The sequence below is a fragment of the Nerophis ophidion genome, linkage group LG20 (assembly GCF_033978795.1).
Source record: "Nerophis ophidion isolate RoL-2023_Sa linkage group LG20, RoL_Noph_v1.0, whole genome shotgun sequence".
In the NCBI taxonomy this organism is placed as follows: domain Eukaryota; kingdom Metazoa; phylum Chordata; class Actinopteri; order Syngnathiformes; family Syngnathidae; genus Nerophis; species Nerophis ophidion.
In genome coordinates this window covers 26,445,083-26,471,445 of record NC_084630.1, presented here as the reverse complement: position 1 = coordinate 26,471,445, position 26,363 = coordinate 26,445,083, and the positions used below count along the sequence as shown (strand labels likewise).

The 26,363-nt window shown below is 40.1% G+C and overlaps 1 protein-coding gene across 5 annotated transcripts in view; it reads right to left on the bottom strand.

Moving 5' to 3' along the window:
• tenm3 (teneurin transmembrane protein 3) overlaps positions 1-26,363 on the bottom strand; it is a 779,964-nt gene that overhangs the window by 642,496 nt on the left and 111,105 nt on the right. The window contains exon 1 of one of the 5 annotated variants that reach the window (XM_061880867.1): positions 12,453-12,533. The exons of the other annotated variants lie outside the window; for them this stretch is intronic. The gene's annotated coding sequence lies outside the window, so the exon portion shown is untranslated. Of the gene's footprint in view, positions 1-12,452; positions 12,534-26,363 lie in introns of those variants that run through there. 5 annotated transcript variants of the gene reach the window in all.

Sequence of the window (26,363 nt, the reverse complement as noted above, 5' to 3'; positions counted from 1 at the left end):
GACATCTTAAATGTTGACTCAAAAATATTACAAAAACAAGGGTATAAACAAAAGGCGCGCTCAGTGGAGGTTCAAAACTTGGCTATGAAAACTAAGACTCGCACAATGGGAGAACTATGAACATAAAACGAAACTTACAAACTATGGCATGAAAAACTTACTTGGACCGAGAAAGAGCATGGATCATCGGCATGGATAACATTGGTGTGTAGGCGATAGAGAGTGATGTCGCCGAGCTGACTGCCTGGCAACTGCAGGCTTAAATTGCGACGCGGTGATTGACAGCAAGTGCATGAGTCCAAGTGAATCAGGTGCGTGAGTCGTGAGAACAGGTGAGCTGATTGGTAGTCATGGAAACAAAAACAAACCAGGGTGCGCAAAAACAGGAACTAATGGAGTCAAAAACAAAACAGAAGATATGTCAAATTCAAAACTTATTTTGATGCGCGGAGATATCACCTCAGGATGCAGTGGGACCAGACAGGCAGGATTGCAGGTATGAATCTGATTTATTATACAAAAATAAAAGAACACTTATACAAACAGCAAAGTAAAGCCGTGCCGGAGCGCACAAAAAGCTAAAGCTAATAGCTAGCACTAGAGTCCAAGTAAGTGTCACAGAAGCGCGTGTCAAGCGCACAGAAGCTAAGGCGTAACTTAGCACAGAACCGACAATGCAGAGAAAACCAAACGTGACAGTTGCACGTAGCAAACCATGACCCAAGACCGAACTGAGGTAGAAAACAGTCTTAAATACTAAAGTAAACAATTGCCGTCAGGTGTGCGTCGAAAAACATAGCAGGTGGAACAAATGAGAAACCATGGCAACGAAATAAAACAGGAAGTGCAAAACTCAGAACAGGCAGAGTCTAAAATTAATAATCAAAACACAAACAAGGACTCAAATATAGACAAAAGATGTGATCCGGGAATCGGATCACAACAAGATAACGAAACAGAACATGATCACAAAGACATGACAAATGGAGTACTGCCACGAATGAATTGATTTACGTAGATCCCCACTTAAACAAGTTGAAAGACTTATCCGGGTGTTACCATGTAGAGGTCAATTGTACGGAATATGTACTGTACTGTGCAATCTACTAATAAAAGTCTCAATCAATCAATTAAAGCCACCACCATGTTTCAAAAAATCCAGCTGTCAACACTGAATATTGCATTGTTGCATTTCTTTTCACAGTTAATGAACTTACATTCATATTTTGTTGAAGTATTATTCAATAAATATATTTATAAAGGATTTTTGAATTGTTGCTACTTTTAGAATATTTTTTAAAAATCCCACATACCCCTTGGCGTACCTTCAAGTACCCCCAGGGGTAAGCGTACCCCGAATTGAGAACCACTGCTCTAAAGAAACCACATTTAAACAATACATATATGTTCACCCCATCTATTTCTGTTTTCCTAAGTTTTTGAAAAAGCTCCATGGAGTCACTAGGGCGGCGCTAAAGAGCCGTGGGTTGCAGACCCCCGCACTATACCATAGAGCAGGGGTGCTTACACTTTTTCTGCAGGCAAGCTTTTTTTCAATTGACCAAGTCGAGGAGATGTACCTCCTTCATATTTTTCATTTATATTTATTTATTTATGAAAGAGACATTTTTGTTAAGAAGTTAATGGTGTTTAATGATAATACAAGCATGTTTAACACAAATAGATTCCTTTCTTTCATGAAGACAAGAATATAAGTTGGTGTATTTGATTCTGACGACTTGCATTGATTGGAATCAGACAGTGGTGCTGATAACGTCCACATTTTCGAATAGAGGAGAAAAAAAGTCCTCCTTTCTGTCCAATACCACATGGATCTGGCATCTCATTTATCCAACTTGCATAATCATTTTTAAACACTTTGTTATGAGAGTAGCATATGTGTGTGGCCCTTTAAAAGGCCTACTGAAATGAGATGTTCTTATTTAAACGGGGATAGCAGGTCCATTCTATGTGTCATACTTGATCATTTTGCGATATTGCCATATTTTTGCTGAAAGGATTTAGTAGAGAACATCCACGATAAAGTTTGCAACTTTCGGTGCTAACAGAAAAGCCCTGCCTTTACCGGAAGTCGCAGACGATGACGTCACATGTTGATGGCTCCTCACATATTCACATTGTTTTTAATGGGAGCCTCCAACAAAAAGAGCTATTCGGACCAAGAAAACGACAATTTCCCCATTAATTTGAGCGAGGATGAAAGATTTGTGTTTGAGGATATTGAGAGCGACGGACTAGAAAAAAAAAACGCGATTGCATTGGGACAGATTCAGATGTTTTTAGACACATTTATTGGGATATTTCTGGGAAATCCCTAATATTTCTATTATGTTGCTAGTGTTTTAGTGAGTTTAATAGTACCTGATAGTCGGAGGTGTGTGTCCACGGGTGTGTTGACGCGCAATGTCTCAGGGAAGTCGACGGCAGCTTTATGGGCGGCACAAGCTCAGCTGATCTCCGGTAAGAAGCGACTTTTTACCACAATTTTCTCACCGAAACATGCTGGTTGACATTTGGTCGGGATCCATGTTCGCTGTGATCCATAGTAAAGTTTCACCTCTGTGAATTTTAAACAAGGAATCACCGTGTGTTTGTGTGGCTAAAGGCTAAAGCTTCCCAACTCCATCTTTCTACTTTGACTTCTCCAATATTAATTGAACAAATTGCAAAAGATTCAGCAACACGAATCTCCAAAATACTGTGTAATTATGCCGTTAAAGCAGACGACTTTTAGCTGTGTGTGTGTGCGGCGCTCATATTTCTTAACAGTCCGTGACGTCACGCGTACGCGTCATCATTACGCGACGTTTTCAAGAAATTTAAAATTGCAATTTAGTCAACTAAAAAGGCCGTATTGGCATGTGTTGCAATGTTAATATTTCATCATTGATATATAAACTATCAGACTGAGTGGTGGGTAGTAGTGGCTTTCAGTAGGCCTTTAAACCTTTCAGAATGCGTAACCCATGTTTTTAAAAAGATTACACATAAAGTGAAATAGTCACAATTGTTTCTTGTATTTTTGTTGATACTGGCTTACAAACCCTGACAATTCTGTGAATGGTGGTTTACATCCATCCATCCATCCATTTTGTGCCGCTTATTCCCGTTCGGGGTCGCGGGGGGCGCTGGCGCCTATCTCAGCTATAATCGGGCGGAAGGCGGGGTACACCCTGGACAAGTCGCCACCTCATCGCAGGGCCAACACAGATAGACGGACAACATTCACACTCACATTCACACACTAGGGCCAATTTTAGTGTTGCCAATCCCCAGGTGCATGTCTTTGGAAGTGGGAGGAAGCCGGAGTACCCGGAGGGAACCACGCATTCACGGGGAGAACATGCAAACTCCACACAGAAAGATCCCGAGCCTGGATTTGAACCCAGGACTGCAGGACCTTCGTATTGTGAGGCAGACGCACTAACCCCTCTGCCACTGTGAAGCCCTGGTGGTTTACATTGATTACTTAATTAAATGTTTTTTTGAATTTTTTTTTTTTTTTTATGTTTAATCAATAATTTCATTAGCTTTCACATTGTTAATCACATTAAAACATCCTTGAAAAGCGGTGCTATTTTACATTACATTTACGGATATAATTTGCACATGTTACGTATATGTATATTATATTTTTGTTTAATTTTTTTAATTAAATACTGTTGCATTGTATTGAGTGTGCTCTTCAACATTAGAGTGGGGATTGTGAATAGATTGATTGCCGTGGTAACAGAAATTAATTATTACGCATCATGACTTGGATATTCGATAATTTTTTTTTATCATTATGTATATATTTATACATATTTGATAATACTTTATTTCAATAAACATCATGTTTACAGGTTATAAAAAACAATGTCTTCAAAGAGGTTTTGTTCACTCTGGATAATTTATCAAACAATATTTATGTCATTAACACCAAATGTATTAGTCTTACCATGGCCTCTATTCGTGTGGATAATGTCAGGGCCCTCTGCATAGAATTACTCCTAATAGTTTATATTTTCCACAATTAATGAGTTTGCTAATTTAGGATAGTGTTTTCTTGTGATTCACTGTAACTAATACATAGTGCCCACTGCATACATTGCAAGAACTGAATTTCAAGAAAGTAAAAAAAAGGGTCTCTAGTGTTTGGTTTGTTTTTAGGATGGCTGTTTTTTTTCACTGTACCTTGTAAAGCATTCCTTTGTGGACAGAGGGGAACCTTCCAGAAGGACACCACCTTTGCAGCAAACCACACTATACTCTTAACGTGGACCCCGACTTAAACAAGTTGAAAAACTTATTCGGGTGTTACCATTTAGTGGTCAATTGTACGGAATATGTACTGTACTGTGCAATCTACTAATAAAAGTATCAATCAATCAATCAAACTCTATGGCAGGGTTGGGCATTACGTCGATCGCGAACTACTGGTCAATTGTCAGTCGATCACAAGCCAGGCATTAAAAAATAGACCTAAAAATGAGCAATCATCAATCTTTTTGTTTGAATTTAAAAAGTCAGTTGCCGACCAAACAACAGTAAAAAGCAAAACATGCCACCAATGAGTCATTGGTTGGGACTTGAACACGTCTAAATTCCAAGAGACACGGCATAAAAAAAAAACTGAGACAGTGAAAATGCCACAAAATACTAACGTTACATCAAAACATCAAAGTGATTCAAAGAAAAATACAGCAAAAAATCTTAACAAAGTTGTCAGCGTCTATGACAAGAAGTCGGAAGAAGCAGACAGTGAGATATCACAAATTCCATCTCTAAATTCTACGCAGACAATAGGGGTGGAACGATTCATCGATAAATCCATAGATCAATTTATGCAAAACTTCAACTACATCAATCTGTGCTCGAGAAGTTTGTCTCCCGTGAGAGAGGTATCGATCCTGGATTGTTTTAAAAGGGAATCGATTGATTTTATCGACACTAGAGAAAAGAAAACATTGGATTTTTGCTTTGTTGACCATTGACCGAAGAACAATAATAAACTTGATTTAAGAACGGCAGAATTTGTTTGAAGTTTAACACCTTCAAAACAAAGGACGTTCAAATGTCTGTGACGTCATCAAAACCAGAATGACGGATAGAAGCAGCGGGTGAGAAAGGTCACAAGAACACCACAAGACAAGTAGTGGGGCATTACAAGTACTTGGGAGTCCAATAGAACAGCAGACTGGACTGGAAGGACTGTATACAAAAAAGGACATGAGCCGATTCTTTTTCCTGAGGAAGCTTAGGTCCTTTAATGTGTGCAGCAAGCTGTTGGAGATCTTTTTTCAGTCTGTTGTGGCCAGTGCCCTGTACTTTGCAGTGGTTTGTTTGGGGAGCAGCACCAGCAAAAGGGACTTAAACCGGATTGACAAACTGATCCGGAAAGCCGGCCAAACTATTGGCACGCAGTTGGAGGCGTTTGTGTCAGTGAGGAACAGGAGGACACAGGACAAACTGCTGGCCCTCATGGACAATCCTGCCCACCCACTCCACCAACAGGCTCCTTCAGCTTCGTTCCCACAGTGTTCCATTCAAGAACTCCTTCATCCCACACTCCATCCAGCTGTATAATCACTCACCATACAGCAATAGATGATATCTGTCTATTATCTGACACCTTCTATGTTAGATACCTTTCTTTGTTCATAATGTACATTTTCTGCTGGATCTACTCTCTTTTTTAGGCTGCAATGGTAAATGGGTTGTACTTGTAAAGCGCTTTTCTAACCCTTTTTAAGGAGCTTAAAGCACTGTGAAAGTATTTCCACATTCGCCCATTCACACACACATTCACACACTGATGGAGGGAGCTGCCATGCAAGGCACTCAGCAGGACCCATCAAGAGCAAGGATGAAGTGTCTTGCCCAATAACACAACGGACGTGACTAAGATGGTAGAAGGTGGGGATTGAACCAATAACCCTCCGATTGCTGGCACAGCCACTCTACCAACTTCGCCATGCCATCCCCTAGCAGCTGTTACATATACTGTAATATTGTACACGTTAATCGGGATGTGTTATATATAGTATATATTATGTAATTATATAATATAATATATCAGTATATAGTATATACTGTATTTATAATATGTAAATACAAATCCCGTTTCCACATGAGTTGGGAAATTGTGTTAGATGTAAATATAAACGGAATACAATGATTTGCAAATCATTTTCAACCCATATTCAGTTGAATATGCTACAAAGACAACATATTTGATGTTCAAACTGATAAACATGTTGTTGTTTTTTTTGCAAACAATTATTAACTTTAGAATTTGATGCCAGCAACACGTGACAAAGAAGTTGGGAAACGTGGCAAGAAATACTGATAAAGTTGAGGAATGCTCATCAAACACTTATTTGGAACATCCCACAGGTGTGCAGGCTAATTGGGAACAGGTGGGTGCCATGATTGGGTATAAAAGCAGCTTCCATGAAATGCTAAGTCATTCACAAACAAGGATGGGGTGAGGGTCACCACTTTGTAAGCAAATTGTCGAACAGTTTTAGAACAACAATTCTCAACGAGCTATTGCAAGGAATTTAGGGATTTTACCATCTACGGTTCGTAAAATCATCAAAAAGTTCAGAGAATCTGGAAAAATCCCTGTGCATAAGCGATGATATTACGGACGTTTGATCCCTCAGGTGGTACTGCATCAAAAACCGACAGCAGTGTGTAAAGGATATCACCACATGGGATCAGGAACACTTCATAAAACCACTGTCAGTAACTACAGTTGGTCGCTACATCTGTAAGTGCAAGTTAAAACTCCACTATGCAAAGCCAAACCCATTTATCAACAATATCCTGAAACACCGCCGGCTTGGCTGGGCCCGAGCTCATCTAAGATGGACTGATGCAAAGTGGAAAGGTGTTCTGTGGTCTGATGAGTCCATATTTCAAATTATATTTGGAAACAGAGGACGTGGTGTCCTCCAGAACAAAGAGGAAAATAACCATTTGGATTGTTATAGACGCAAAGTTCAAAAGCCAGCATCTGTGATGCTATGGGGGTGTTTTAGTGCCAAAGGCATGGGTAACTTACACATCTATGAAGGCACCATTAATGCTGAATGGTCCATACAGGTTTTGGAGCAACATATGTTGTCATCCAAGCAACATTATCATGGACGCCCCTGCTTATTTCAGCAAGACAATGCCAAGCCACGTGTTACAACAGCAAGGCTTTGTAGTAAAAGAGTGCGGGTACTTTCTTGGCCCGCCTGCAGTCCAGACAGATCTCCCATCGAAAATGTGTGGCGCATTATGAAGCGTAAAATACGACATCGACCCCGGACTGTTGAACGACTGTAGCTCTACATAAAACAAGAATGGGAAATAATTCCACTTTCAAGGCTTCAACAATTGAAGTGAATTATATTTATATAGCGCTTTTCTCTAGTGACTCAAAGCGCTTTACATAGTGAAACCCAATATCTAAGTTACATTTAAACCAGTGTGGGTGGCACTGGGAGCAGATGGGTAAAGAGTCTTGCCCAAGGACACAACGGCAGTGACTAGGATGGCGGAAGCAGGAATCGAGCCTGCAACCCTCAAGTTGCTGGCACGGCCACTCTACCAACCGAGCTATGCCGGCCCTATTAGTTTCCTCAGTTCACAAACGTTTATTGAGTGTTGTTAAAATAAAATGTGATGTAACACAGTGGTGAACATGCCCTTTCCCAACTACTTTGGCACGTGTTGCAGCCATGAAATTCAAAATTAATTATTATTTGCAAAAGAAAATAAAGTTTATGAGTTTGAACATCAAATATGTTGTCTTTGTAGCATATTCAACTGAATATGGGTTGAAAATGATTTGCAAATCATTGTATTCCGTTTGTATTTACATCTAACACAATTTCCCAACTCATATGGAAACGGGGTTTGTATTACATATATATTTACATTGCTACTGTGGTACATTTTTTGTCTACTTTATATATTTTGTGTGCATTGTCCTTTCCATCCTAACCCTTTCCATCCTTTTTAACTGAGATACTGTGTTGAACAATTTCCCTTGTGGATCAATAAAGTTTGTCTAAGTAAGTCTAAGACAATATTTTTAAGTACGACGCAACAACTTTCTGCTCCAGAGCGATTGCAAAAGCCATAACAAGTACAAAATACACAGCAATTGAAAGCTGCAAAACAACTGTAAGCTACAAAAGATACGACTGCCACACCGGAAGTGACAGTGGAGCGAGTCAGGCGATGCACCAACTCTCGTAACACAACAAGATGAGGTGTGATATACAACACGCAACTGGCAGCCAAGGAAAATATGTTTAATCCGGAAAAAATTAATACAAGAACTGGATCAAGGAGGCTTTGGAAATTAGAAAAGGTTTGGTTAACTTTATTTCAATAACATGTGAATGCATTAGTCATTAATTGTTGTTTACTTGCGTCTTTGTATTCATCATTCATTTATACATAATTATCTAACAAGAAATAACTGGAATATAGGAAACTTCACCTGTGTCAGGGCGTGGACTATGGTGGGGTATGTTTTCCCGAGGTGCAAAGCGATTGAAGCGGACACAGCGTGCAGGTAAAGACATGTTTTAATTCTAATATAAAAAGGAACAAACAAAAGGCACGCACAAGGCGGAGAAAAAACTTGGCTATGAAAACAAAACTATTTCTATAACGTAAACTATCGACATGAAAACACAACTTTAAATCTATGGCATGAATAACGAAAAAACGTACTTTGATGTCGCCAGGCTGACTACCTGGCAACTGTGGCTTAAATAATACTGTGGTGATTGGAACCAGGTGCGTGACTTGGGGACAGGTGGAAACTAATGGGTTGGCATGGAAACAAAACAATGGAGTGAAAAAACAGGAACTAATGGAGTCTTGAAGTAATCTAAAACAACTAAACAAAACATGATCACAAATACATGACAACATGCTGCGTCCACTATTTATTTCAAAGTCACGCTGGTGAATTTTGTTTTTGCTGAAAAGTTACAAAATTTAGTTCCAACTCATTGAATCGTTTTTGATCTACTCTTTCTTAAGAAATTATATTGCTCCTAAATCGAATCCAATTGAATAATTGTTCAAACAAATTGTTGCACTCCTAGCAGATATGGAACTTGTATGTCAAAAAGAAGGGCGGTGCCGTGCTAGCAGCTTGAGGGTTCCAGGTTCAATACCCGCTTCCTCCATTCTAGTCACTGCCGTTGTGTCCTTGGGCAGGACACTTTACCCACCTGCTCCCTGTGCCACCCACACTGGTTTAATTGTAACTTAGATATTGGGTTTCATTATGTAAAAGCACTTTGAGTCACTAGAGAAAAGCGCTATATAAATATAATTAATATCACTTCATTAAAAATATTTAATATTGTTCCTAAATATTTTACAGATAAGTGGAGAAAATATAATGCATTTTTTTCCATTTATTTAGAGCAGGTAGGCAGTTTATATAGCCCCATTTGTCGCTGTTTACCTGACACCTGAAATGTGACACATTTGGGTGATGGGGTGTGGGGAGTGGAGGGGGGGGGGGGGTTGCAATCCACTTCATCCCCCAGATGGGAGTGCAGTGTTGAATATCCTCAAATGTGTTTTGAGTTTTGAGGTGGGCAGCACAGTATCACAGGGGTTAGTTTATGTGCCTCACAATAAGAAAGTCCTGAGTTCAATCCCGGGCTTGGGGTCTTTCTGTGTGGGGTTTGGAAGTCTTCCCCGTGACTTTGTGGGTTCCCTCCGGGTAGTCCGGCTTCCTCCCACTTCCAAAGACATGCACCTGGGGATAGGGTGATTGGCAACACTAAATGGTCCCTTGTGTGTGAATGTGAGTGTGAATGTTGTCTGTCTATCTGTGTTGGCCCTGCGATAAGGTGGTGACTTTTCCAGGGTGTACACCGCCTTCCGCCCGAATGCAGCTGGGATAGGCTCCAGCACAACCCAGTGACCCCGAAAGGGACAAGCTGTAGAAAATGGATGGATGAATGGTGTTTTGAGGCGAGATCAACTTTTATCACAGTTGCTAAGTATGTATAGTGGCGCTTTCCATCATTTTCAGCATTGCAAAATGATAAAGCCCCATGCTCACCACAAACAACCACACCTCCTTGCTCCCACGCAATATCTACTCAGGAATAGGGCCATATGAATCCCTTACCTACTGTAGTGTCTATTAGGGTCGTACGATATACCGGTACTAGTATAGTATCATTTTGGCTTAAAACTAAAAATAAAGGTGAAGTTATAACACTGAAACACCTTCAGGAAGAGGTGCTTTAAGACATGGCTAGCTTGCTAGCAGCGAACGTCCATCCACAGTCTGCAGTGTTTTAGCTACTTCTAAATCAATAATCATCGTCTCCATGGCGACAAGGTACAATTCTTACAAGTATCATCCCTGCAGGACGAGAAATAGCTAAACATGCTTCACTACACACCGTAGGAGGATACGATAGCTAACCGCTAACAGCAAGATGGCACCCTGAATGTAAACAAACGCCATGGGTGGATCTACACCTGACATCCACTGTAATGATACCAAGTACAAGAGCGTATCAAGTCGACGATATAATGATTACATCGATACTTTTTATCGTCACAAAATCTTTTTTCCTTTTTTAAAATGTATGTTATGTTTATAAACTCAAGAAATATGTCCCTGGACACATGAGGACTTTGAATAGGACCAATGTATGATCCTGTAACTATTTGGTATCGGATCGATAGCTAAATTTGTGGTATCATCCAAAACTAATGTAAAGTATCAAACAACAGAAGAATAAGTGATTATTACATTTTAACAGAAGTGTAGCTAGAACATGTTAAAAGAGAAAGTCAGCCTATATTAACGTAAATGAACAAGTGGATTAATAATCCAATTTTACAGCTTGTCCCTCATAATTTTGACAAAATAATAGAATGGAAAATGACAGAATATGTTATTGCATATGTCAGCAGACTAATTAGGAACCTTTGTTTGTTTACTTACTACAAAAAGACAAGTTTTCTAGTATGTGCACTATTTTAATTAAGGACAAAATTGCAATAAGAAACGTACACTTTTGCCAAAAGTATTTGGCCACCCATCCAAATGATCAGAATCAGGTGTCTTAATTCATTTGGCCCGGCCACAGGTGTATAAAATCAAGCACTGTTTCTACAAACATTTGTGAAAGAATGGCCGGTTCTCAGTGATTTCCAGCGTGGAACTGTCATAGGACGCCACCTGTGCAATAAATCCAGTCATGAAATTTCTTCGCTCCTAAATATTCCAAAGTCAACTTTATAAGAAAAGTGAAGAGTTTAGGAACAACAGCAACTCAGCCACCAAGTGGTAGGCCACCTAAACTGACAGAGAGGGGTCAGCGGATGCTGAAGCGAATCGTGCAAAGACTTTCTCCACAGTCAGTTGCTCCGGAACTTCAAATTTCATGTGACCATCCAATTAGCCCACGTACAGAACGCAGAGAACTTCATGGAATGGGATGCAGTGGTGTAAAGCACGTCGCCACTGGACTCTAGAGCTGTGGAGAAGCGTAATGAATCACGCTTTTCCATCTGGCAATCTGATGGACCAGTCTGGGTTTGGAGGTTGCCAGGAGAACGGCAAATTTCGGACTGCATTGTGCTGAGTGTGAAATTTGGTGGAGGAGGAATTTTGGTGTGGAGTTGGTTTTTCAGGAGTGGGGCTTGGCCCCTTAGTTCCAGTGAAAGGAACTTTGAATGCTCCAGGATACCAAAACATTTTGGAAAAGTCCGTGGGATGGCACTTCAAGTTCATATATGAGTAAAGACAGGTGGCCAAATACTTTTGGCAATATAGTGTATGTTTAATGTACCTTTAGATTTTTTTTGTTAAAATACAGCCAATAATGCCATTTTTTGGGGTCCCCCTGTTGTGTGTTTGTTTCATCCTGCCTTCTCATTTGTCTGCACCTGTGTAGTCAGTGATTCTTCCTCGGCGAGGGACGCGCCTTGAGGCACACCTGCTCACAATTAGACCGCCAGTATTTAGGCTCGCCAACCTATTTTGTCCAGGTTACATGGTGTGCGCTTCTGCCCAATCGCCCTTAGTTATCCCTTTTGTCTAATTAACATTTTTAATTTTTGTAATTCCACGTTGTCTCCCGTCTCTGCATCCTGGGTTCACCCCCCTTGCAATACCTTAACACCCCCTTCTTTAGAAAAAGTACCAACAAGTATCTAAATACATTTTGGTCTCGGTGTTGGTACTAAAATATTGGTATCGGGCCAGCACTTAATGTCTATGTTTAAATATGTTTTTAGGAAAAATAATACATCGAGGTGTATATAGTTATCGGGATACAAAATAACGTATATCAGGATATTATTATTTTTTTGTCCATAGTACTACTGTGACATTATACACAGTAAAATGAGTTTAAAAAAAAAGAAGCATCTGCCTTGATTTTGAAGCCTACCTCATCAGTTGGCTGTTCCCAACAACTCCAATGATAATAAACGAATCTGATGAAACGTACACAAATCCACATGTCCTCCTATGTATCGTCCCTGCATCTCCTCTGCTGGTATGTCCCACGTAATCTGACCTGAGTTTCAAGGAGTTCACAAGTGCAATCTACTTAATCTCCTCCTCTTTCCCGTCCTCATCCTAACTTTCTCTCACTCTCACCTAATCCTCCATCTCTCCCACAAGATTAAAATGGAAGGGAGGGACGGGGAAAAGTAACAGTTGGAGCGAGGATGACGTCTTGGTTATTCCAAAGGTCGACCAGCCTCAACGAGGGTGTAAAGAATAGAGGAGCTAGAATAGAACACGGTTTAAAGTAACCAGTGTACAGCTTGTACAGGAATGTACATTTACTATACAGTAAAAAAATGGTTCAACACACAGCTTAGGGGACTAGAAAGTAAAGAACACAACCTTATAGTAATCCTGTGCAAGTTGTATCAGAAATAAGGTTGCAAAGGGGTGGAAAGTTTCCAATAAATATCCGGTAAATTTCCGGAAATTTACCACATGAAGTTAAGGTCGGTAAGCATGGACATTTCGACCATTTTTTGATTAACCAAAGTTGGACACCGTCCATCATATTCTTTAGAATAAGATGAAAAGCTTTTAAAAGACTAATGCAATGCCACACACAGATATAAATAGTCAGCTAAACAATTGGAGTAGTCTTTAAAAATATTTTACTGATGGACAAATTAATAGAAATAGGCTAGATGAATAAATGAACACTCAATCAACATGCTCAATCTAACTATAACCTACATTCCTATATGAGAAAACTAGACGTTTTGATTTAGTATTTGCTAGTTGAACTTTACGGATCACTGAAAAAGGTAAATTCGGATCACTAACTTTGTTAGCACGAATGAATGGGATTTAACACAGAGAAAATTAGCATTCCAGGTAATGGAGAAATATGTTCGGTTCATTATGAAGCTAGAGATATTGGCTCTAAAATCATTTAACAAGTACAGGAACATGATATCCTCTGTAATGATACTAAGTAAAATAGCGTATCTCGTCAACACTACTATGATTACATAGATATTTTTTATCGCCACAAAATATTTTTTTCCTTTTTTTAAAATGTATATTATGTAGCGATGTCCGATAATGGCTTTTTTGCCGATATCCAATATTCCGATATTGTCTAACTCTTAATTACTGATACCGATATCAACCGATACTGATATACAAAGTCGTGGGATCAACACATTGTTTTGCCTAATTTTGTCGTGATGCCCCGCTGGATGCATTAACAATATATCAAGGTTTCCAAAAATAAATCAACTCAAGTTATGGAAAAAAATGCCAACATGGCGCTCCCATATTTATTATTAAAGTCAAAATGTGATTTTTTTTTTTTAAACATGCCTCTAATCAGCATCTTGGAATTTGGGACATGCTCTCCCTAAGAGAGCATGAGGAGGTTGAGGTGGGCGGGGTCGAGGTGGGGGGTAGCGGGGGGTGTATAATGTAGTGTCCCAGAAGAGTTAGGGCTGCAGGGGGTTCTGGGTATTTGTTCTGTTGTGTTTATGTTGTGTTACGGTGTGGATGTTCTCCCAAAATGTGTTTTTCATTCTTGTTTGGTGTGAGTTTGCAATGTGGCGCATATTTGTAACAGTGTTAAAGTTGTTTATACGGCCACCCTCAGTGTGACCTGTATGGCTGTTGACCAATTATGCGCTGCATTCTCTTGTGTGTGTGAAAAGCCGTAGATATTATGTGACTGGGCCGGCACACAAATGCAGTGCCTTTAAGGTTTATTGGTGCTCTGAACTTCTCCTTACGTCCGTGTACACAGCGGGGTTTTAAAAAGTCATACATTTTATTTTATGAAACCGATACCGATAGTTATGAAACCAATACCGATAATTACATTTTAAAGCATTTATCGGCCAATAATATCGGCAGTTTGATATTATGAAATATGTCCCAGGACACATGAGGACTTTAAATGTATACCAATGTATAATCCTGTATCTACATGGTATGGAATTGATACCTAAATTTGTGGTATTATCCAAAACTAATGCAAATTATCAAACAATAGAAGAGTAAGTGATCTTTAAAATTTAACAGAAGTGTAGATAGAACATGTTAAGAGAGAAAGTAAGCAGGTATTAACATTCAATGAGCAAACGGATTAATAATCTATGTTTACAGTTTGTCCCTCATAATTTTTAAATAATTGAATGCATATGTCAGCAGAGTAAATTAGGAGCCTTTGTTCTCTAACTTACTAATAAAATACAAGTTGTCTTGTACCTTGACTATTTTATTTAAGGACAAACTTGCAATAAGGAACACATGTTTAAAGTACCCCAAGATTTATTTGTTGAAATAAAGCCAATAATGAAATTTTTTTGTGGTCCCCTTTATTTAGAAAAGTACCGGAAAGTATCGAAAAGTATCAAAATACGTTTTGGTACTAAAATATTGGTACCGGGACAACACTATATTGGGGTTTTGGTACCAGCTGGGGGACTAGATCCGACCAAAATAAGTATATGAGCATGAACTGATGAAGCCTACTTGGATGAGAGGCTGAACATCTTATAAGACAAACTAAACAGATGGACTGAATGCCCTGAGATGACAATGACCTGGATGAATGAGAACATCCATAGACAGTATCCTCTGTAGTCGGCATTTGATTTTTATCTGCAGTCTTTATTTTGTCAGCACTTCTAATTACAGGGGCCAGGGGGGTAGCCCTGTCTATGCAACATGAACTACTGGCAAAAAACTAGTCAAAGATCCTCTCTATGACAGAGCTCTATAGTGTTTTAAGAAATCTGCTGTTAGTGTCTTCCAAGATTTTTTTAACTAGGTTTTGGGTCGGTCTGGTGTTGTACCCCCAGGCTGCCTGTTGAATGGCCTTTCCTTACACTTTTCATCTTCCGCTTTAGCCAAAAAGCGGATTCAGGTCTGCAGACATACTTGACCACTCCATCTTCCTTAAGCAAGAAAGTTTCTGTGGCTGTATCATGAAAAACTGCTATGTGACTCAATCAAAGGTGATGGTATCAGTTTAGGTAACATTGTTTTTGTAATGGGTATCGTCTGGATGTTGTGGAATGTCTGGTTGGCACATCTCTTCAACATTGTAAGTCAGGAACCGTACCTCTGGATTGGCCGACTGGTATGGTGGCCCTCTTTTCAAGAAGACTGGAGGTTGTATTGTTGGGCTAATGGGATTGCACTCCTCAGCTTCCCTTGGAAAGTCTTAACAGAGTACTGCTGTGTGGAACACTGGACCAGCTATACACCTCGCAGGGGAACTGGAGTTTTCCCAGCTCAATGGCCTAGTGGTTAGAGTGTCCGCAGTGAGACTGGGAGGTTGTGAGTTCAAACCACCACCGAGTAATACCAAAGACTACAAGAAACGTGACTCTTTGCTTCCCTGTTTGGCACTCAGCATCAAGGGTTGGAATTGGGGGTTGAATCATCGAATGATTCCCGAGAGCGGCGCATGCTGCTGCTCACTGCTCCACTCACCTCCCAGGGGGTGGAACATGGAGATGGGTCAAATACAGAGGAAAAATATCACAACACCTAGTGTGTATGTGACAATCATTGATACTTTTACTTTAACTTAAGGAACCCTACTTCTGGATTGGCCAACTGGTATGGTGGTCCTCTTTTCAAGAAGACCGTAGGTTGTATTGTTGGGATAATGAGATTGCACTCCTCAGCTTCCCTTGGAAAGCCTTAGCAGAGTACTGCTGTGTGGAACACTGAATCAGGTCTATACCTTGCAGAGGAACTGGAGTTTTCCCAGCTCAGTGGGTTTGTGGTTAGAGGGTCCGCACTGAGACTGGAAGGTTGTGAGTTCAAACCCCGGCCAAGTCATACCAAAGACTAAAAGAAACAAGACTCTTTGTTTCCCTGCTTGGCACTCAGCATCAAGAGTTGGAAATGGTGTTTGTGGAGGGGGCGTGGTACGCGCATCCCCTGTGGGCAGGGCGTGTGCAGGGGCCGGCTATGAAGCAGCTGACAGGTGAGTAGATTTCCCAGCTGAAACGGTTTATCTAATCACCTGTCTCCTTTATTAGCAGCGTCCGAGGCCATGAGCAGAGTGGAGAGTGGTGATCAGACGCGGAGTGGAGAGTGGCGGAGAGACGCAGAAGCAAAAAGAGGCGAGCACAAGCCGGAGGACACCAAACTAAAGAGAAAAAAATAAAAAGTGAAGTGAATTATATTTATATAGCGCTTTTTCTCTAGTGACCCAAAGCGTTTTACATTGTGAGACCCAATATCTAATCAATCGATCCTTAAACCCTCAAGTTGCTGGCACGGCCGTTCTACAAACCGAGCTATACCGCCCCATCATTGACTCTGACCCTGAGGCCTGATCAATTCCAGTCCACCGACGAACCCCGACAAAAGAAGCGCGTTACAGGGGTTAAATCACCAAATGATTCCCGAGCGCGGCGCATGCTGCTGCTCACTGCTCCCCTCACCTCGCAGGGGGTGAACATGGATGTGGGTCAAATGCAGAGGACATATGTCACCACACCTAGTGTGTGTGTGTGTGACAATTATTGGTACTTTAAAGGGGAACATTATCACCAGACCTATGTAAGCGTCAATATATACCTTGATGTTGCAGAAAAAAGACCATGTATTGTTTTAACCGATTTCCGAACTCTAAATGGGTGAATTTTGGCGAATTAAACGCCTTTCTATTATTTGCTCTCGGAGCGATGACGTCAGAACGTGACGTCACCTAGGTAGTCAATCGGCCATTTTGTCAAACACATTATATACATCAAGTCAAATCAGCTCTGTTATTTTCCATTTTTTCGACTGTTTTCCGTACCTTGTAGACATCATGCCTCGTCGGTGTGTTGTCGGAGGGTGTAACAACACGATCAGGGACGGACTCAAGTAGATTTACGTTGAATGTGCATCGATTAGCACGGCATGTTAATCGATGTTAACATGTTATTTACCGGCGATGCTAAGACAGACATGGCACGGAGATGTATGGATAACCTGCAGATGCATTTCCAACGATAAAGTCAACTAAATCACAAAGGTGAGTTTTGTTGATGTTGTTGACTTATGTGCTAATCGGACATATTTGGTTGCGGCATGACTGCCAGCTAATTGATGCTAACATGCTTCTTAGGCTAGCTGTATGTACATTTGTAGCTATATTTTCATCCAGCGTTTCCTTCCACCCACATTTAATGCCAAACAAACACTTACCAATTGACGGATTTAAGTTGCTCCAGTGTCAATGCGAAAGTCCCGATCGGTTGGTCCGCACATTTTACTGGCGATCCTAAGGCAGACATGGCCAAATAGCGTCAATAGCTATTCGCTGAATAGCTTCAGTTTCTTCTTCAATTTCGTTTTCGCTATCTGCCTCCACACTCCAACCATCCGTTTCAATACATGCGTAATCTGTTGAATCGCTTAAGCCGCTGAAATCCGAGTCTGAATCCGAGCTAATGTCGCTATATCTTGCTGTGGTAACCGCCATGTTGTTTGTATATGCAGCACTGTATGACGTCACAGGGAAATGGACAGTATAGAGAAAATCAAGAACTTTAAAGCTTTTTTTAGGGATATTCGGGGAGGTGTAAACTTTTGAAAAAAACTTCGAAAAATAAAACAAGCCACTGGGAACTGATTTTTATTGTTTTTAACCCTTTTGAAATTGTGATAATGTTCCCCTTTAAGGAACCGTACCTCTGCATTGGCCGACTAGTACGGTGGCCCTCTTTTCAAGAAGACCGGAGGTTGTATTGTTGGGATAATAGGATTGCACTCCTCAGCTTCCCTTGGAAAGTCTAAGCAGAGTACCGCAGTGTGGAACACTGGTCCAGCTCTATACCCCACAGGGGAACTGGAGTTTTCCCATTAGGTCTAAATGTCATTTGTGAACTTGAAATAAGAACTTATCTGAGTCTCTCGCAGCGTCCTGGAGGGCTTTGGGGTTCAGGGAGTCCATGATTCCTACATTCCTACGTGCTATTTGGTCTAAAGTCTGGTTTGCATTGCCAGCAATAAGTCCGGTATATTCATTGCTGTGACCTTCAGCGTTTGCTAGGGCGGTTCGAGTTGAGTATGAAACTCAGCACCTTCAAATCCAAGGCCATGTTTGTCAGTCAGAAAGCGGGAGTGAGGTCTTGTCTCAGGTGGAGGAGTTTGAGTATCTCAGGGGCATAGTCACCAGGGAGGGCTGGGGCTTGAGAAAGACACGTAGATCAGCACAGCGTCTGCAGTAATACGGTTGGACCCGGCCGGATAAGTTGAAAAGACTGGGTAGATTTTCAATATTTCCTATGTCCTTTGCGGATGATACCATTGTAGCATTTTACGATCCACAGCATTTTAGTTTCTTTTTTTCTTACTGATTAAGATCATCCTGTTAAAATGCTTATTCCACATTAAAAAATAAAGAGGTGGGTACCTTTTTGAAGAACCCCTTTGTTTAAGGAAACGTGTTGTTTTCTTCTTCAAAGCACATGTTTAAAGATTGTGAATTAATAATTTCTTATTTTGATAAGAATTGCTTTTTCCGGTATATCATCTCGCTTTACGTCATTAACCAGCTTCTCTGTTTTAATTATGGGTTGTCTTTCGCCTTTGTCACATTCTTAACACCGCCAGGTAAAATCTTGCATGGACCTCCACAGTGAGGACAATTTTGAATTTAATCTTGTATTTCTTCCATTTATCAATCATGAGCAAAGTCTGCATTAAGCAGAAATGAGTGATGAAGTGGGGAAAAAAGCAAACATTGTGATGCGTCTTTGAAATTAATGTGCAGTGTAAGCTTAAAATGTGCAAAATACGTAAATATTAAATGTTATTGTACAAAACCCAAAACCAGTGAAATTGGCACGTTGTGAAAATGGTAAATAAAAACAAAATACAATGATTTGCAAATATTTTTCAACTTATATTCAATTGAATAGACTGCAAAGACAAGATACTTATAGGCCTACTGAAATGAGATGTTCTTATTTAAACGGGGATAGCAGGTCCATTCTATGTGTCATACTTGATCATTTCGCGATATTGCCATATTTTTGCTGAAAGGATTTAGTAGAGAACATCGACGATAAATTTAGCAAGTTTTGGTCGCTAATAAAAATGCCTTGCCTGTACCGGAAGTAGCTTGTGACGTCACCGGTGTGAAGGCTCCTCACATCCTCACATTGTTTATAATGGGAGCCACCAGCAGTAAGAACAATTCGGACCGAGAAAGCGACGATTTCCCCATTAATTTGAGCGAGGATGAAAGATTTCTGGATAAGGAAGGTTAGAGTGAAGCCATATTTTTTTTTTTTAAAAAGGATAAAAAAAGAAAAGGCAACTGCTCCAGGCGGCGGCAGTGGTAGGGTTTCAGATGTAATTAGACACATGTACTAGGATAATTCTGGAAAATCCCTTATCTGCATATTGTGTTAATAGTATTTTAGTGATATCATAAAGTATTACCTGAAAGTCGGATGGCTGCGGTGAACGCCAATGTCTCTGAGAGAAGCCGAGGAGCCAAGATCACAGCTGCCTTTTTTGAGCTGCAGGATGAGGTCCCGTAATCCACTCAAGTCTCTGGTAAGAGCCGACTTAATATCACAATTTTCCCATCCAAAAACTTGCTGGTTGACGTAGAGAAACATGTTCGCTTGACCGCTCTGTGTTAAAGCTTCACAACAAACAAACACCGGCTGTGTTTCGTTGCTAAAGGCAGCTGCAATACACCGCTTTTCACCAACAGCATTCTTATTTGACGTCTCCATTATTAATTGAACAAATTGCAAAAGATTCAGCAACACAGATGTCCAAAATACTGTGTAATTCTGCGATGAAAAGAGACGACTTTTAGCCGTAAGTGGTGCTGGGCTAACATGTCCCCTCCAACCAATAACGTCACAAACACACGTCTTCATTCCGCGACGTTTTCAACAAGAAACTCCGCGGGAAATTTAAAATTGTAAATTAGTAAACTAAAAAGGCCGTATTGGCATGTGTTGCAATATTAATATTTCATCATTGATGTATAAACTATCAGACTGCGTGGTGGGTAGTAGTGGGTTTCAGTAGGCCTTTAATGTTCGAACTGAGAACGTTTTTTTTTTTTTGCAAATAAGTGTGTGTGTGACAATCATTGGTACTTTAACTTTAACTTTAACTTAACTTATTTTGCTAAAATTTTTACCACTGTGTTACATGGCCTTTCCTTTTAACAACATTCAGTAAACGTTTGGGAACTGAGGAGACCAATTTCTGAAGCTTTTCAGGTGGAATTCTTTCCCATTCTTGCTTGATGTACAGCTTAAGTTGTTCAACAGTCCGAGGTCTCCGTTGTGGTATTTTAGGCTTCAATATGCGTCTAAGTCTATGAAGCCAGGCTGTTGTAACACGTGGCTTGGCATTGTCTTGCTGAAATAAGCAGGGGCGTCCATGATTATTTATTTTACAATTTATTTGGCATATTATTATCTATATTATTTATTATTTACAATGCATTAAAAAAAGTCCATTAGTCGTCATGTCTTCATAATGATTGTGAACGATTGGCAAAATTCCCCAAAAAAGTGCAGTTCCCCTTTAAGGAAGCAGGGGGGAAATTCAAGTAACCTGTGGCTCTATACAAAGTTACATAGAGAATCATAAGAAGACACATTATTTGTTAGCTCGGTTGGTAGAGTGGCCGTGCCAGCAACTTGAGGGTTGCAGGTTCGATCCCCGCTTCCGCCATCCTAGTCACTGCCGTTGTGTCCTTGGGCAAGACACTTTACCCACCTGCTCTCAGTGCAACCCATACTGGTTTAAACGTAAAAAAAAAAATTAGATATTGGGTTTCACTATGTAAAGCACTTTGAGTCACTAGAGAAAAAGCACTATATAAATATAATTCACTTCACTTCACAAATACCAAGGGTGACATCAACTCACCTGCAAGGAAAATAAAAGACAAAGTACAAAGGCGCAGCCTGAAGTAATTGGCTATAACCGTAAGTCACATTCATCAATATTAAGCAATATATTTCATTCACTGATCATTACCAGTGTTGGCGTTAACGCACTTTTTGTGTCTTTTTACGCATTTTTGGAAGTCCACGCGTCCCCCAGACTCTGATTTTTTAGTTATTTTTTTACCGCCCGGTTTTCTTTTTTTTTATCAATTAATGTTTTTTGCCTATGTTTTGTTTTGTATGTAAATTCAAATTCATTCCAAGAAATTAAACAATATTTTTGCATCCAACAAAAAACCCACAGACCCTTGCTTACTCTAATAAAAATGCCATGTTTGTTATAAATACAGTTAAAAAAAAAATGAAAGGAAAAAAATGCTAGCTTCCGCTGGAGTGACCTGTGTCTGTTAGCTTGAGCGCCCCCACTTCTCCCAGTGTGGTGAGTCACAGTACTGCTGAGGCATCGAATTGCAAGTTGACAATGTATCGCCCCCTAACTTGAGGCAGAGGTACTTGCTGCCTCAAGACCTGCCTTTTCCACGTGGCAACAAGCATGCGCCCCCTCTCACGCACGCCCAATACACACTGTGTGTAGCCATGGAGGCACCGCCTGTGTTTGCCTCACTTCTCATCTGCTGTATTGTTTTGATCAGGAAACATGGAATTTTTGCGATTTTGACCATGAAAATTATCAAAATATACAGGAACCACACCGAAATCACATAGAAAGCATTAACCAAAAGAGAACTATTAAAACGTATTTTATCTTATTACTTCATTTTGGAACATCTCATGGCTAAGCCACCTGGTGGCAGGTGAGGTACTGCCTCACCTGCCTCCCCTGACAGCTCAGTCACTGATCTACACACATAGTGAGTCTTTATTATCGTTTTTAATCCTCTTTCCACTTGAATCCACTTTATTTGTATAGCACATTTAAACAACTAAAATGTTTCCAAAGTGCTGCACAACAATATTAAAAACAATATTTGAATATTATCCTTAGCTCCATCAATGACTGAATAAAAACCAAAAATAAATACATGTAAAACGAACATAAAAACAACATAAAAATAAATATGATTAAAGGGTAAAACCAATTAAAACAATAAATCAAAATCTAAATTTAAAACCACAGAGGACCACACAACTCACATAGTGTTAAAAGCCAGAGAATAAAAGTGGGTCTTGAGACGAGACTTAAAACTCTGCACTGTGGGAGCAGTTTGAATGTGGAGGGGCAGAGTGTTCCAGAACTTAGGGCCGACCACAGAGACGGCCCCTGTCTCCCCTGGTTTTAAGTCTCAGCTTTTTGACCTTGTCTTGATTGTAATGTCTTTACTTATTCTAATTTGTTTTCTATTTTCTGTTAATTCCTATTTTATTGTATTTTAACTCCATGTATTTATTTCATAACATTTGCATGGATTTTCCCCAACATTTTTTAATCCTTGTTACATTTCATTTTTTTTTCAGTGACATTCCTGACTTTTTCTTTCGTCAAAACTGCTAAATAGAACAGAGAAAAATTATGGCGACTCTTGTTTACACCACAACAGAAAACTTGCATGAATATGATTGGTCCGTCGATCCAAAATATATAAATAATATTTTTAAGTTCCTACCTGTTGAAGGAGAGAATTTTTACATTGCTATGGGAGTTTTTAGCAATTTTTTTCCTGACCACATATCTTGACCACAATCACAGAATCGCTTGCTGACATCACCACAATCCAGAATGACATGAAGGATCTGAATGATCTGCAGGAGGAAAGCTCTCAAGAAGGCAAATAAAGAGAGTAATCAGACCATGGAGCGAATTAAGTGTAAAATTGATGCAATGGATCGGACCAAAAACATTGGTTGCTGTAGTATGAAGGAAAGAAAATGTGAGAAGCACTTAATATTTCAATACAGACTCTCTCATCGGAGCTGCTGTCGAAACTGCAAAGACTGACCGCACGGTTCCTGTCTTGACAATAAAAGTGATGCTCCATTATGCCTGCGCCAACAAAATGAGGGTCTCAGAAAACTAGAGAGCTGCAGAGTGTGCCTCCAAGGTATCGTTGTGAAGGGTAGAAAAAGGAGTATGGAAGCCTGATTAATGAAAAGCAAAAAAAAAGATCACTTTCATATGGTATTGGAAAAGAAGAGGACTTTTTTTTCCTCCCCACAATGTAAATTTTACGTTTTGGAACTTTTCAGCACTATTGTGAATCCTTGTTGATTCCAATCAATGCAAGTCATCACAATAAGGTAATCTACAGTATGTGTGTTAAACATGCTTGTATTTGTATTAAACACTTTGAGTATTTGAACAAAAAAGTCTGTTTTATTTATATATATATATATATATATATATATACATATATATATCATCCAGATCTATCATCCCTCGACAAGCGCAGTGAAATCATTCCAACATGCCGCCACAGACGGAAACACCTCCTAGGTAACACATGAGCCAATCACCACACCCTACGCCTGCTTGTACCCACCCACTCTGTGCCCTATACAAACCATTGTATGTGAATGCTTCCATTAAAATCTCCTGATGATTGAGGGAACCCCTCATGAAACAGTTCTGTAGAGATGAAATAGTCTTGTGATTTTTCCCACACATACATATTGCGCTCTACCACGGTATCGAGCACTATTCTCTGGATAATCCAATCAAGATATATATATATATATATATATGTATATATATATATATATATATATATATGGGCTTCCCGGTGGCAGAGGGGTTAGTGCGTCTGCCTCACAATACGAAGGTCCTGCAGTCCTGGGTTCAAATCCAGGCTCGGGATCTTTCTGTGTGGAGTTTGCATGTTCTCCCCGTGAATGCGTGGGCTCCCTCCGGGTACTCCGGCTTCCTCCCACTTCCAAAGACATGCACCTGGGGATAGGTTGATTGGCAACACTAAATTGGCCCTAGTGTGTGAATGTGAGTGTGAATGTTGTGTGTCTATCTGTGTTGGCCCTGCGATGAGGTGGCGACTTGTCCAGGGTGTACCCCGCCTTCCGCCCGATTGTAGCTGAGATAGGTGCCAGCGCCCCCCGCGACCCCAAAAGGGAATAAGCGGTAGAAAATGGATGGATGGATGGATATATATATATATATCCAGCATCCCCCGCGACCCCAAAATGGATGGATTATATATATACATATATATATATATATACATATATATATATATATATATATCCATCCATCCATTTTCTACCGCTTATTCCCTTTCGGGGTCGCGGGGGGCGCTGGCGCCTATCTCAGCTACAATCGGGCGGAAGGCGGGGTACACCCTGGACAAGTCGCCACCCCATCGCAGGGCCAACACAGATAGACAGACAACATTCACACTCACATTCACACACTAGGGCCAATTTAGTGTTGCCAATCAACTTATCCCCAGGTGCATGTCTTTGGAACTCCGGCTTCCTCCCACTTCCAAAGACATATATATATATATATATATATATATATATATATATATATATATATATATATATATATATATATATTAGGGGCGTAATGGTACACAAAAGTTTCGGTTCGGTACGTACCTCGGTTTAGAGATCACGGTTCGGTTCATTTTCGGTACAGTAAGAAAACAACAAAATATAAAATGTTTTGGTTATTTATTTACCAAATTTGTAAACAATGGCTTGATCCTTTTAACATTGGGTATACTATAATAATTCTGCCCACGTTAATCCACATTAAACTGCCTCAAGTTGGTGCTTAGATTAAATAAAATGACACAACTTTACTTCTACATATAAAAAGTGCAACATTAAACAGTTTCAAGTCAACTCATCGTGCTTAATTTATTACAGCATTGGGGAAGCCTGTAGTTGATTTTTATTATGTAAATGTTATATTTTTATCACCATGTGATAGCATGGAACCTGCCATTCAAAACTAGGCTGCTACATTACTAATGATTAATGTAACTATTGCTGAAAATTCATCCCTGACCACCTTGGAGTTCATGTAGGCTTTTTGATGCACTTACATTATTTTACACACTATCAGAGACAGAAACTCTTCATTTAACATAATGTCCTTTTTTGCTGCTTCAACACACCTCAATCAACACTGTCCCTAACCCACGCACACACACACACACACACACACACACACACACACACACACACACACACACACACACACACACACACACACACACACACACACACACACACCGCTGAGCTGCAGTTTAAGTTTCTAGAAGGTCAAGGGGCTCATAGTGATGTTTAGAAAGTAGTTGACTTGGAATATAATTTGGGGAGAGTGCGTTGCTCCCCTGCTAAAGACCTATCTACTCGACATCGACACTGAAGCGCTGACGACATGCGCTCTGAATACGCACTGCTGATTGGCTTTGTATGTAACCAATCAGATGGTTGTGTGGGAGGGACAATGCAGGGTGCTGTGTCCAGACAGAGGCAGAACGGAGCGGAGCAGCTTGTTAAGACTTTAGCATAGGTGGCTACTTCATATGTTCGTGTGTAACTCGTTCGGTACTCCTCCGCACCGATCCGGGACCCCTGTACACCTGTATATATATATATATATATATATATATATATATACACCCGGGCAATTATCTTCAAATGGGGGGGCAATTTTAGAGAAAAAAATGTGTCTGGGGGCCGGTATATCTGATTTTTAGGAACACTAATACAAAACTTCACAATAATGTCTGATTGAATGCTAAAAACGATATGACAGACCGCCTGATAAATCGGAATGGGATTTTAAATTGTTTTACTGAATGAGACACCCAGAATGTACATGAAAATAAAGAATGTGGCATTTACAATATTTATTATGAAGGACAAAACACCTTGAACACTTAGCGTCTAACAATCTATGTAAAACCTTTCAATCGGGTTTCAGGGCAAATCAC